Below are 15,073 nucleotides of genomic sequence, written 5' to 3'. Positions count from 1 at the left end.
CAACCTGTGTTTATTGTGCATCTGTTCAGCACGAGGCCTTGGTCTAGGGGTAGTGCATTCAAAGCTGGAAAGACATGAGGTTGCTGCATCAAACAGACCTCAAAACGTGGTGTGATTTTTGTTTTGTAAAATTGAGGTCCTCTGGGTAGAGAGAAAAGTGGAAGAAAGAAGGAAGGGAAGAAAAGGGAAGAACACACGGGGAAACCTGCCTCCTTTACAGTAGTTTGTAGACTGGGTTGGGCTTAAGGGCTTCATCCCAAAGCCCAAGTTCTTGAGTGTGGGAGAGGGAATGTGAGAGGCATGGGAGGATGGGGAAGAGGCAGTCAGAGAGACAGAAATAGGAGGAGAACCAGAGAAGGAGAGGGATGGGGGAGAGGGGGAGGAGACCAGGAAGGGGCTCAGGGCTGGGGAGAAGGCCAGGGGAGAGCTGTGTGGACCTGGGCACCTTCCTGAGCCCCTTGCCTAAGTAGACCCGAATATCACAGTACTCTTATCACAGTGTCTTTTACTCAGACATAGGGTTGTGCATCTATTCAGTGTTCTTTTGTAGCCTGTCAACAGCCTTGATTGAGCACTTCACTTTAACCAACACGCGAGGCTTACACAGCCCACACCTTACCCACTGGCACTGTTGAGTGAGTAAGTTTTCACAGACACCATGAACTTTGCGTGTGTGTGGACAGCAGCAATGGCACATGGCTGAATTCCAAGAAGACTGTCCAACACTCCAGCCCAATTTGGGGAATTAGTGTTCATCTAGTCCACTATAATCTGAAAGGAAAATAAATACATGAAAGCATCCAGTTTGAGTTCACATGTAAAATATGTTAGACCACGTTTTCCCTTCTTAAATGACCTAGGTATGTATGCTTTGTGCTGTCTAGGCCTCTCAAAACAGAATGCAAACATGTGTTTTCCCAGAGTCAAAGATTCTGTCTTCCCAGCTTGGGCCGGAGGGACATTTCTGATCCCAGTGGGGAGGTTTTGTGCCCCAAGATCTGGCTTCAAGATGAAAGGCTGGTGTCAACTGTCTGAGGTCAAGCTGGACGCTGCCATTCTGCAGCCCTGTGACCTTGAGTGTATCCCAGTTTGCCTGTACATGATGTGCTTACCTTGTGGTTTGTTGGGGCAATAATGGTGCCTGGAAGGAAGCCAAAAACTGACCTGGTGGCCCCCACTGGAGCAGCACACAGCACTCACATGGGGGCACAGCAGGCCAGTGCTGGGGTAATGGAGAGAAATCTCTGCTTTGAAATACTGAGAAATATTGAGAATTATCAATGACTAGCTGCACATGTTGGTATAATCCTATCATCCTAGCAACTCAGGAGGCTGAGGCAGGAGGACGGCCAGTTCAAGGCCAGCCTCAACAACTTTGGGAGGCCCTAAGCCTTAGTGAGACCCTGTCTCAAAATGAAAAATAAAAAGGCCCGGGGATGTGGTTCAGTAGTAATGTGCCTCTTGGTTCAATCTCTGGTACCAAAATGCATAAATAAATAAAATAAACTACTGTCATTGGTTCTGGAGCACTTAAACATTTGAGGACATTTGTGAAAGTGACTCTTTTGGGGTCACAGTGGGGAGACAGTTGTCTGAGTTCCAGAGTGAGAGCCCTGTCCCAGAGGTGTGCAGGCAAAAGCCACATCCACCCAAAAGCCAGCACCCCCAACCCGGCTCTGAGTCCCTCCCTTTTCCTGCAGGGCCTGAGGGTCCAGAAACCCCCCTTCCTGTCCTGCAACCCCTGTGTGAAGGGGCAGTGGCAGTTTCAGTCTGTTTCTGGGCAAACTCTGCAGGATTCTGGGGCTGGTGCAGAATGACTAGTTAGTGTCTACGGGATGACGTGTCATTTCGTTCCACCCCTAAGATTAGGAATGGGAAGGGAGACTAGGGGGAAAAGGCCAGGGAGAGAAGTAAAGTGTTTCACAGCCAAGTTAAGAGCAAGCAAGCCTTCGTCTTCAGGAATGCTGCACCTTTCACACAACCTGAGTCCCAGCTGGAGGCTCAGAGAACAGGGTCCTAGGCTCCCTGTTACAGCTCCCGTGGCCCCTGGCCCCGGGGCTACAGTGCAGTCAACATCCTCTCAGAGGTTGACCTTGTCCCTTTGCACTGGTGGATGGAGGAGTGAGGGCACCCACTCAGCAGAGGGAACTGGGTGCAGCAAGCAGCAGGTGACTTAAGGAGTGCAGTCACTGGGGCATGAGGCTGCCCACCACTGCCCAGCGACAGCCTGGATCCTCTGCAGAGGTGAGGCCCAGAGCAATGAGTGCCACCCGAGCTCCACTTGGTTTCTGCCACCATTTCTACTCTGTACTTCCTCAAACATAACTCTGCTCCTTTGCTCACAAGACTTACTCAGAAAACGCCCTTTGAAGTCTCTAACATTCCCCATCAAGGATTATGACAAGATGTTAGAATCCAAGGCAATGGTAGGGCGTTTGGTCAGGGCAAGGAGGCTTTTCTTTCTTGTATCTGCCCTTAATCCCCCGGTGATGCTTGTCCATGCCCACGTGGGACTGCAGCTAGCAGAGGAGCCATGGTGCAAAGGCCTGGCTAAGAAGTGGGCACGCTTCAGTCCTTCCTCCCTCACTCATTCATGAAATTCTCATTATGTGGGCCACACTGTGTATACATACGGGGATGTCCTGGTCCCTGCAGGCCTTCAAGACACCATGTACCCAGGGACCATTAAAACCTGAGCTGTCTGTGTGGGAGCGTCCGTGTTCTGGGTGGGCTGACGAGTCACGGATCCCTCTATGGTCAGACGAGCAGCACTGGCTGCTGGACAGGAGCTATCCTGCCTCCCACTTGGGAATATGCGGTCTGCCTGGGCGGAGGGTCTGGAAGTGAATATCCAGTGTGCAACACCAAGAGGGTGGCCCATCTGGCCCTTCCTTGCTGAACAGAGCTCTCTGCTCCCAAGCTGGCGATACTGCACCTCCTATGCCACACGTAACCCACGATGAAGCTCTGCAGCCAACTGAGTGAGGGGTGAGTGAAGTGTCCCCTGTGGTACAAGCACCTCTGCCACAGGACAGAGGCCAGCCCTGCATGGGATTTGCAGGGAGTGACAGGAGGGTGGCTTTAGATGACAAACAGTACCATTCTCAACGCACGAAGATGTATTTGCCTGCACACTTCCACACCCTCTTCCCTGCAGAAACGTTCACAGGGTTAAAAATATTCTGGAGAAAAGTCCATAAAAGTTCTGAATCGTAAATCAAGGCCACCAGGAATCTACCCTGCGGTAGATCACTGCTCTAACTGTCTCACTGATGCAGGCTGCAGCTTGAGAAATCACTCAGTGATGAGAGTAGAAGTCCCTGGTGGAGCTGCCGCACGTCCTCAGGATGTCTGTGGAGGAGAAAGCACACTCAGGAACGCAGAGGAAGCCGGTCGGGGAGAGGAAACAGCTCCTTTTATTCAGACTCCTTCTCAAGTTATTTAATTCAGTTCGGCAGATATTTACTGAGTACCTAGCAGGTTCAGATGACAACCTGTCACTTCCCAACCTTTACTCCAGCTCACTCTACAAGAACACGTGTCTGATTCAACACTAAGTTCCCTGTTTTCCACCGTCCATCCATTTAGCTTGAAGATAGGCCAGCATTTCAGAGTCCAGAGTAAAGTTCTTGAGCCATGAATTAAAGAAAGGGCTCACAACTTTGCTCTTCACTGGCTATGTTGGAATCTTAGAGAGATTGTTTCACAGGAAAGAAGTCAGTTATGCCCATCCGGTGATCGGAAATCCCATATATATAACAAGCAGCTGCAGATGGCATTGAAGGCTGCAGTGGAATTCTTCCTCCTCCTCAGCAACTCAGCCAGAGAGTGTTGAAAGAAAGACTGCAGACACACGTGTGGCTGGGGAAGGCAGGGTGCAGCTGAAAAGTCCAATTTTAGAAAGTCAGGAGCACTGTAACATGTGAGCCTCAGAGAGGGGGGGAAGGATGTAATGTCCTGGATAAGCTAGCTTGGTGGTCCACTTCCAGAATGACCTTTAAGTTGTCATTTAGAAGACAATCCTGCTGACCAAGTTGGCATGCTAAATAAAGCCCACAAAGAGGACATGCTGAATTGATAAAGCTTCATGCTTCATTAAAGTTTGCCAAGGGAGAGAAATTACAGTTATAGGCTGATATCATCCTTCACATGGTAGATAGGCAACAAATGTGGAATCCAAGTGAGTCTGTTGAAGTATGTGCAATTACATATCTTTTCCCGACTTGATGCAAATAATTAAACTGCTAATAATCCATTAGAAGATTGGTGTTTTGTTTATGTGATTAGGCAAGTTATTTTTAGAGGTAAATGAACACTACAAATTGTGCCCAACTGCCCAGAGAACATTTTACAGCCGTGTGTGTCCAGAGAAGTCAATGGCTTTGTCTGGGGGCTGTAGCTTTAGTGGAGTTCCTCAGCCAGGGCCTGGAAAGTCTACATAAGGGGGATAAAATTGGAACATTGGGATAAGCCCTCCTCTATCAATATGGGACGTTCTAAATGACAAATGACCATGCTGTCACTTGTAGAATTACCTTTCACCTTACCATCTCTATTGACAATATGGAGTAGGGGAGAAAAGATTATTACTTGGAGAACTTATCTTTTTTTGTGAAAAAAAAAGTTAAGCACTGACCTATGACACTTTTCACTTGTGTTTTATACATACTTTAAGAATATGAGATAAAGTAGGGCATGGTGAAGTTTGAGGCCAGCCTGGGAGACTCTGCCTCAAAACAAGAAGGTCTGGGAGTGTCACTCGGGGTACAGCTTCCCTGTGGTCAATCCCCAGGAACACACACACACACAAAGACAAATTGGAACCACGAATTAAAATAAAATCTGGGGTGTACTAATGGAAGGTGAAATATAGTAGATGACTGTAAGTGAAATATAGTAGATGACTCCAGCTTAGGAAGCAGATGAGATCACTTCCTGATACATCCCACTTCTGCACTCTCAGAGCATTAGGGTCTGGTGAAAATAGTCTAATCCACTCTTTCTGTGGGGGATGAGACCTTTCTAAATGGGTTTCATTCCAATTTCTGGATGATCCTTAGAGCCAGTGCTGGTGAGAACCAGGCAGTAGCTGGCATTCAGGGTACAGGGGAGCAAGAAGGCGTGTGAAACGTGCTCGAGGCCCAGCATCGGACAGGCCGCAGCTTCGGCTGGTGCAAATGCAGGGCGGATCCACTCCTGGCCACAGCTTCACTTGACATCCATCACCACACACAGAGGCACATTTTAAGTAAAGCTGATCTGTGAAATATTAGGTTATTAATTAGATACCTCAGGATGAGGTTGCCCCCTTTCTTAGATGGTTTTTCACATTATTGAAAAATTCTCAGAGTTCTTATAATTTGCCTCCAAACATTAGGTTTCTTAGTTTTTTATGAATTATAAAAATGAGATATGTTCTTTGTAAGAAGTACAAAACAGGGTATGGAGGAAGTTAAAATCACCCTGAGGTGAGTAGATATAACTAATATTAATAATAAAAAAATGAGCAAAACACTGAGATGGTAAAGACAAAATACAAATCATAAACAAATTGATTCTACTAGAAAACATTAAGAAAATGGATGATTTCTTAGAAAAATGATTTAATAAGAAATGAAACATGGATGGAAGAGAACCTCTACAGAAATGCAGTCAATAAGCCAGACACACACATTTCAGTAACTCCTACCAAGTTCAAAGAACTTAAAGCTGATTTTTTACTTTATCTTGAAATACCAGATAAACCCAGATTTTGAAAACTGTTCTAGAGCATATGAAAATAGGGAGCACTCCAAAATTCATTTTAAATGATTTTTAAAATTCAAAATTTCATGTTATAACATATACAGATAATAACATATACAGATAACATAATTGTTCAAATTGATGAGTATCTCAAAACCCGGTGACCTTACCCACCGGTGCCATTACTCAGCCTCTCTCCACCCTTTCCCTCCAGCAGATCCTCTTTCCCCTGTGGCTAACCATTACCCCAACTTTTAGGATGCCCATGCTTACTTTTATTCCTACTTTTATAATCTTGGTTTGCATTCATTTATGTTTTAGTTTTGCCTGGTTTTGAACTTTATAGAAATGTCTTGAATGGGGTCTGAGCATTGCAGTAAGATTGGATTAAAAGGAAAAAAAATGAGTAAGGATTAGAAAGAACTAACTAAACTCTTATCTTAAGTTCTTATCAACAGCAATACCCCATAAACTGTTGACAAAGTTTAAAATAAGAGAGTTCAGCAAGGCATCTGGACCAAACATCGTGCATAAAAATGAATGAAGTCACTTTTGAAAACCAATACTCAGAAAGTTTGATTAAATAATATATTTCTAGGAGTTACTACAAACCTACCCAAAACAAAAACAAACAACCTCATGGTATGTGGGAGCAAGCCCAACAAATGATATGGAAGAACTTTATGGAGAAAATTCACAACTTTCTCAGAAGACATTAGCAAAAACATAAACAAATGGATAGAGTTATCATTTTCATAGACAAAAAGACTTTCCATAATACTGTCAGTTCCACTAAGCTAATCTACAAATACAATACCATTGTAATTCCGTTGCAAACAGAGCTTTTCCTTTAATTAAATAATTAAAAAAACACAAAGAAAACTACAAGACTAAGACTGGAGAAGATGATTTTCAAGAAGAAAGCGATAGGATTCACTTTCAAGGTATAGTAATGAAGAGTGTGTAAAATTAGCACAAGGATAAAACATTGATTTATAAACAAATAAAATTGAGAAGCTAGAAACGAAGTCATGCATAATGGAAACAATTGATGGCAGAATAGCATTATCATTCAAATGAGAAATAATGGTGTTGGGATACCTGGATATCCATATGCAAAATGTTAGAATGAGACTCCCTTTTTCACACAAAAAGCCATTCCAGGTAGATTAGAGACATAAGTAAACTTTCAAATTTGAGCAGAAAATACTGGAAAAAATTCAAATCTCAGTGCAGCGAGGTATTTCAAGCAAAAACACATAAAATAAAAGCCATAGAAAAAATATATATCAAATTGAACATGTTTAAAACAAAAAGCTCCACATTCAAACAAGGGATGAGACAAGCTACAGACCAAGAAAGAGATTCAGAAAACAATACAACTGATAAATTATTGGCATTCAGAATATATTTTAAAAGCATAAAACGCCTTTAAAGTTATAGTCTAAAGACTAGCAATTCAGTGGGAAGGTGATAAAGAACATGAAGACAATTTGCAGGGGAAGAACCACAGATAGGCACTAAACGTGAAGAATCAGCATCACTAGTCCTCAGAGAAGTTCAAATGAAAACCAGGCCACATGCCATTTCATCCTCTTCTGTTGGAAATAATGTAAGATCCTGAAAATTCAAAGTGTTGGTCAGAATGTGCGGCATAGAAATCATATGCTCCACGAGTGGGAGTACATACGGGCACAACTCTTCTGTAAAATTATGTATCATTCTCCAATAAAATTGAAAAGATGCAAATTCTATGATTTACAATTACCTTTCTAAGTATACACCAGCAGAAGTCTTGTATGCATGTTCACAGAGATTAAAAAAAATGTTTATAGAAACTTTGTATGAATATCAATAAATTGCGAACAACTTATATGTTTTTAACAGGAAAATGAATATGTATATGTTCATAACAAGTCAATATTAATCAGCAACATGGGTGAACCAGAACTATATGAATGAATGCAGATAAATCTCAAAAATACATTGTTATGGTATGATTTAAATTATATAAAATTTAAAAACCATCAAGACCAACTCTCAATACTTTTTATGGAAACATGCATTTACAGTAGTTATTACAAACCTACCAAAACCAAAAACAAACAACCTCATGGTACATGGGAGCAAGCCCAACAAAGGGTGTGGAAGAACTTTATGGAGAAAATTCACCTTTTCTGAAGACTAGTGATGTCGATTGTCTTCACATTTAGCAAAATATGCATGGAATGATAAACATCAATTGAAGAGAGTGATCATGTTTAGGTAGGAAAGGAGGAAGGAAAAGAGATTGAGGACACTTCTAAAAAAGTGATATGAAGCCAACATGGCAAATAATAAGACGTAACTCTGGATGGTAGGCCTGAAATATTTCACATAGAGATTGAAACGTCATCAGTATGCACATCACATTTCACTCTCTCCTTTAAGTTTCGTGTATAACGTAGTGGTCAGGAAGACATTCCCAGCCTGTTTGGGGTCTGTCTTCTTCATACACAGCATTGCCACACATCAGAGCACATGGAGAGTCCCTGTGTCTTTGACTGCAAGAGAGTTATCCTGTATGGCTCTAGAGCTGACACAAAGTGATGGGCAGTTTCTGCTTCAGAAGGTCGCCGTGACTCTCCACAGAGGCCACCCTTCCTGACATCTGAGCTCTGTTGTCATGTCCAGATCTGACTGGGATGACAATGCAGCGTCACTGTCTTAATATTCTTGAACTATTATAACAAAACACCACAGACTGGGTGGCTCGCAGAGCAGAACATTCTCTCTCAAGTTCCGGAGACTGGAAGCTCAAGGTCAGGGTCCAGCTTCTATTTTGTTCCTGAGAAACACTTTCCTCCTGCCCTGTAGATAGCCACCTTCTCACTGTGTCCTCCTCATATGGGGAGGAGAGAGGGAGGGCAGTAGATTCCCTCTTTATAAGGACTCTGGTCCTATTGGGTAAGGATCCTACCTTTATGATTCACTGACTTCACTTATTTCCTTGCTCTAAATACAGTCACAATGGGGATTAGGATTTCAACATTCAGTCCATAACACCAACTAAAGCAATTATTGTCCTTCAGTCATCCTGGGAACTTATTTTTTGGGGAAGTGGTTACGGGGATTGAACTCGGGGCACTTGACCACTAAGCCACATCCCCAGCCCTATGTTATATTTTATTTAGAGACAGGGTGTCACTGAGTTGCTTAGTGCCTCACCTTTGCTGAGGCTGGCTTCGGACTTGCAATCCTCCTGCTTCAGCTTCCGAAGCCACTGGGAATACAGGTGTGTGCCACTTTGACCTGGATGCAACAAATGTTATTACATAAGAACTTGCAGAGCCATTAGGTGACAGATAAATCGAGCGGGCTTGCTTTGAATGCCACCACAGCACTTTCTGCTACTGTCTTATCAGACACACACCAAGAACATTGGCACTTTCGACACTTAAAAGAGGGTTGAAAGTAAATCTATGCCACCTTGCACTGGAAAGAAGGAAATTAAATGAAAAATTTGAAAATATCAATCTAATATTTGATATCTATTATCCCAGCTGTTAGATGCAGTGTGGAGCTGAATAGCGAGGGGAGACCAGATGTATGGAATTTCTGTTTTTCCCTGGAGCACTGACAAACCACAGTGCTTGACATGGAATAAATACTTAATAAAAATTTAATTTGTGTCCATAACACATGTATGAGACTCTGTTATTGATGTATCCCTATAGTCCAACCTGGTTTAGTGGTGGCTTGTTTGTGGCTTTTAGTTCAACATACCACTGCCTATTTCATTACGCCTGGCAATTTCCTTCACATATGTAGGTCAAGGATATAATTTCTGTTTAATATTTGAAAAGCAAATAGATGTCTTGGATACTAAAGGCCAATTCCAAGATTCTTTGTTTATAGCTTTATTATCCCATGTCCCCGTTTTATTCTTTGACTTTTCCTTTTGTTTCCATCCATTATTTGCTCATTATAAATCAAAAGGCCCTAAAGAATCTGAGAGAATAAATAAAATGACGTCTCCAATGGATGTTTGGTTTGTAGGCAATAAAAACATTTTGTCAATGAAAAGTCTGGTCTTGGAGTTTTGGTCCATATTTCATTAGTATTGGTGGAAAACAGGAGAAGGAAATGATGGAGAATGATGGGGAAAAAAACACCATTTGTTTTTGTTTTCCAGAACCTGAAAGATGGTGGCATGAGAAGAAGAGGGAGCTCTTTAGGTTGGGCTGGGTGTGGACAGAGGCCACTGGCAGGTGGGTCTAGGGAGGACGCACGAAAGATTCTGATTCCACTGTACTAATTGAAGAGGTCTGCACCCAAAGGAAACTAATCCCCTGACCTTTACGCCTGGCTCTGGCTATTGGATATATAGAAACAGAGTCACTTCAAAACTCCTTTTTTTAAAAATTATACTTTGTTTTTGGTGGTGGTGCTGGGGATTGAACCCAGGGCCTTGTTCATGCAAGACAAGCACTCTACCAATTGAGCTATAGCCCCAGCCCACTTCAAAACTCTTGAGTTTCTTAGAGAAGCTGTACTTCATAAATTCTTCAAATTGGGCAGATGACGTGGAAAAAAAAATAAAAACTCTGTGAAATTAGACCAATTCAGACCCAAATCATGGTCATACCACCTGTGAGGATGAGATCATTTCTCCAATCCCCAGTTCCCCTCTACCAGATAGGGACAGCACCTGCCTGCAGGTCTGCATTGTTATTGCAGAGACACAGGGAAGGCACTTGGCTGTGTGTCTAGACACCAAAATAAACGTTAAGAAATGCAGTGTCATGAAAATAGGCCTTATAAATTGTCAGAGTGCTGGTGATGGAGCACAGCAACCAAAACAGGTGGCATTGAAGGCTCCACTTTCCTGAATGTGTGGAATTTTGGAAATCTGAATGGATGTGAAGTCCTAGCAGCAATGTCAAGGGGACTTAAGACTGCCCAGCTGGGCTGAGAGCATCACACTTGGGTGCACATGTGTCTGCTGCTGTGATAGAATTCTATGTGTACATACTTCTTAAAAAGAATTAATCGAAGTGGCAGTTGGTGGTACTGTGTTTTTGTCACCTGCTCTGGATCTCCACATAGAGTTTTTGTCACGTGTGTAGAAATGGCCAGTAGGTTGTTTGTACCTGGAGGGCATAGGAGGAGAGAGGAACATGAGAGTCACCGGGGACAGAGGGAGTCACCAGAGACAGTCAGTCACAATAACAAAAAGTTGACTAAAACTGTGTATAATCAGGAAGCTGACTCTGTGCCAGTGTCACTGAGTCACACTCTGCCTTGACTGCTGGGCTCAGTACCCAGCACTATGTGTTCTTCTTGGTGTTCTGTCACAATTTGATGCAGTTTTGTTTTCCTTTTTAGGAGACTGCATGGGAAAATGAAAACACGCAGCAGCAGTAAAGATAGGGTGCATGTGTGTGTGTGTGCGCGTGCACGTGTGCACACATTGTGGTTTATATATGAGCTGTCCCCCGAAGGTTCATGTGTGAGACAATGCAAGAAGGCTTACAGGTGAAATGATTGGATTGTGAGAGCCAAGACCTCTCAGTGGATTGACCCACTGATATAGATTGACGGGTGGTAACTGTAGGCAGGTAGGTGTGGCTGGGTCACTGGGGGTATGACTCTGGAGTTTATATTTTGTCCCTGGTGAGCAGAGCTCTTTCTGCTTCCTGGTTGCCATGCCTACTTTGGGTCCAGAGTCATGGAGTCAGCTCACCATGGACAGAAACTCTGAGACCATGAGCCAAAATGAACTTTTTCTTCTCTATGTTGTTTTTGTCAGGTTTTTTTTGATTGTGATCAAAAAAGTTGACTAAAACAGTGTGTGTGCGTGTGTGTGTATGTGTGTGTTTGTGTGTGTAAGAGAGAACAAGAAAAAAAATGAAAAATGATAAAATTAAAAAGATTTTTTAGTCTCCTTATAAACATTTTGTAAAATAATTTTCATTATTTTAAACATGACTTACTATTTTGAGGTTTGGTGTAGTGACATGAATAAACAGAATGAAGAAAGACTGTAAGATGGGCTCATTTAAAAAGTTGAAAAGTGTTTGTCTCTGTCTCCATTTGTCTTTCACATTTGGTTTTCATTTGTTTGTAATTGACCTTGAGCATGGGGCAGGCTGGTACCGGGATGAGAACATTGATTTTGGTATCTGATCCACTTAGTATCTATCCTGTGCTCTGCCACCCATTCACTGAGTAGCCTCGTACATGTGACTTAATTCTTGGGTCTCCCTTTTCTCACTGGTAGAACGCCATGTGTGTAATGGCAATGGATGCCACACTAGATTGCTCTATTAGATGAGACAGGTGGCACCTGGCTTGTCATACATGTCCAGGACAGTAATCCCTTCTCTGTGTTTAACTGGGCAGTGTATTATGACAAATTATGTTTGGATATTGCTGTTCCTCAGCACGGCTGGAGCAAGAAGGGTGCAGAGGTCTGGGATGGACACATGGAGTGGGTTGGCATATATCCTTCTGATTCTGTTTCTCTTCGCATGCCATTGAGTCCTGCCCTTGGAGAATTGAAGGGCAACCCCATCTGAAAACCTAGAAACAGCTGCTGTAAAAAGCACAGAATATTTTTCTTGTATTTTGCATTCCTTCTGATTTAAAGCAACTTATCATGAAAGGATTTGTTTGCTTTAGTTTTTCATTCCATTCATTTGGTCATTTCAACAAATGCTTCCTGAGCACTTGCGGGGCACGCCCATGAGCGAGACAAAGCCCTGGCCTTGGGAGAGCTCACAGACCCACGGATGTGGTCACCACGTGAAGGCTCTCAGTGTGGCTGAGAATCCAGTGGTGGCCACAGAGCGGGGAACACTACCCCTGCGGGTGGGAGGAGGACACAGAGGCTGTGTCCACTGTACAAGAAAAATTTCCCTGATGCCTGTTAAAGATGGCAAGGGAGACTTTATCCAAGATGGCTGTGATGGCACAGTGAACCCAACTCCACCGGAGGTAGGTTCTACGAGGCAGGAAGCCCTGTGTGGGGGAAGGGAGGAGACTGTCCAATGGGTGCCTGTCACCAAGGTTAGACTGCCTTCCCCCAGATGGGCAGATGGGGATTGGGTAGCTCACATTCTCTCTTCCTTCCTTCCTTTCTTTTTATCTCTTTGCTCCCTCCCTCCTTCCTTCCCTCCTTCCCTCCCTCCCTTCCTCCTTCCATTCTTCCTTCCCTAGAGTCACTGGGTCACTGAGTATCAACTGCATATCCTGGTGGGCTGGGCACTGGTGCTCAGGGGGGTGCCCCTTGGGGCGTGGTGGCTGTGTCCAGGCCTGCCTGTCTTGTGGTGTGGTGGCTGTGTCCAGGCCGCCTGTCTGGACAGCGCACTTCCCAGCCGTGGCTGCAGGTCCTTGAGGAGAGCAAGCCTGGGCTCGGAACCTGGAAGAGGCTGAAAGAAGTCTGCACCACAGGGACAGAGAGGGATGCAGAAGGATCCACTTTCCAAAGTAAGTGCTCTGTGAAGAGGGAGGTCAGAGCCTAGAGCCAGCAAGAAGCCTGGCTGAAGTTTACTGTGCAGGCTGTGTTGGCCACAGCGAAGGAGGGGGACGGACATCTGTGGAACAGCCTCGAGCTGAGGAGCCCAGAGGGGAGGCCATCATAGGCAAACATGGGTTCTGACAGGAGCAGGCCAGCTTCAAATCCTGCTCCAGCATTTCCGGTGTGTGGCCACAGCCAGGTACTTGGTCTCGCTAAGCTTCCGTCTTCCACATGTACAGTGGGCACCGCGTTGGAAGGAGTGATGTGCCATGTGTATGAACCTGGGCGGAGCAGCTGGCATGCTCTAAGTGATCAGGCGAGGGGTTTTCTTTGACATCGTAGTGAGTGGAACCAAGGCAGGTAGCTTGGCCTTCCCGAGAGGCAGGAGTTAGAGCTGTCTTCCCCAGGCCGTGGAGGGTCATGTGTCCTTGAAGGAATTCAATATCAGAGGACAGCATGAGAGTCTGGGGCAGGACTATGACATGGTGACATTTAGATGAACAGTGTGGCACCATGAAGAGGGTGCATGACTTAAACAGAGCAGTAATGTTTTCCTGTTATATTTTAGAAATGAATGAATACATTAAGTACTAAGAAACACATCAATCTATCACATCATGGTAATAGTGAACAGGAAAACAGGCACTCACCCATCCACGACCACACGATTCTGTTCTGAAGATATCTCACACAATTTTGCCCTGTATTAATCATATCTTTTACTGGCCTGGGGAAGACTCTTCTTCTCAGCTCTCCTCTGAAAACGCCCCCACTTGTATGCGAGGTAAGTCTGCAGGAGTCCTTAGAGTCCTCAGGAAGTCTGTACAGGGAGTGAAAGGTCCTTCTTTGCTCACTGAAGGATGGGGTTTCTGCAGGGAGAGAGGGCAGGTTGGGGAATGTCTCTCCAGGGGAGATGAGGGAACCCCACTTCAAGGAAGGAGTCAAGGGGTGATACATGAGGTGGGGACACATCCAGTAGTGGCCGGGGCAGGGATGTTACAGGGAGAGATGGGGGGAACTGTGCCTGGGGTTTTGAGTTCATTGTGTCTCCAAATCTCTGGTCCTCACTCACCTTCAGTACTCACGAGGAGAACATTATCTGGATATAGGTTTTGCAGAGGCGAACAAGATGAGGTCACTAGGGCAGATCCTCGTCCAACATGATGGTGAAGAAGGGGGATTTGGGGATTTCCACTCCTAGAGGAAGACGGAGAAGACTTGGCTGCCCACAGGCTGAGGAGAGAGGCCTGCAGTACGTTCTCCTGGCAGCCCTCAGCAGGAGCGACCTGCCGGCTCCTCAACTTTAGACTTCAACCTCAGGGCTGCGAGGGAACAGATGTTTGTCATTTTAAGCTACCCATGGATGTATATGACTGCAGCAGCCACAGGAAACTTAATCTACCTAGGCTCTTACCCAGCTCTTTCTAACATTCTGGATATTCTTTTCCTTTAGAAGATGTCTGGGAAGCCAACTAGCAAAGGGGAGAGATTTTAGAAAGACTCTGGGTAGCCTATCAAAGGAAGAGGAAGTGGCCAAGTTAGGAGCTGACCACAGGGGCCTCAGGCCAGGGCTGGAACAGCACCAGAGCTCTTCTTGACCTCTTTTTCCTTTGTATGTTTTTCCTATTTCCGTTTCCTGAGTGAGGCACATAACTGCTGGTACTTTGCAATCACAACCTTGCTGCTCATCACCAAAACAGAAGGTGGAGCTCCCTCCTTTTCTCAGGAAGTACCCTGGGAAGGCCCCCCATGACTGATCACAGAGAAGTGGGCATTTGACAGGCAGCTCTCACTGGATCCCAGTGGCTGAGTGGAAGTAGAGCCCCT

This window comes from Marmota monax, unplaced genomic scaffold, assembly GCF_021218885.2.
Source record: "Marmota monax isolate L192 unplaced genomic scaffold, Marmota_monax_Labrador192_F-V1.1 WCK01_AAM20220418_F8-fsc00060, whole genome shotgun sequence".
NCBI classification, from domain to species: domain Eukaryota; kingdom Metazoa; phylum Chordata; class Mammalia; order Rodentia; family Sciuridae; genus Marmota; species Marmota monax.
This window is presented reverse-complemented; position numbering follows the sequence as displayed.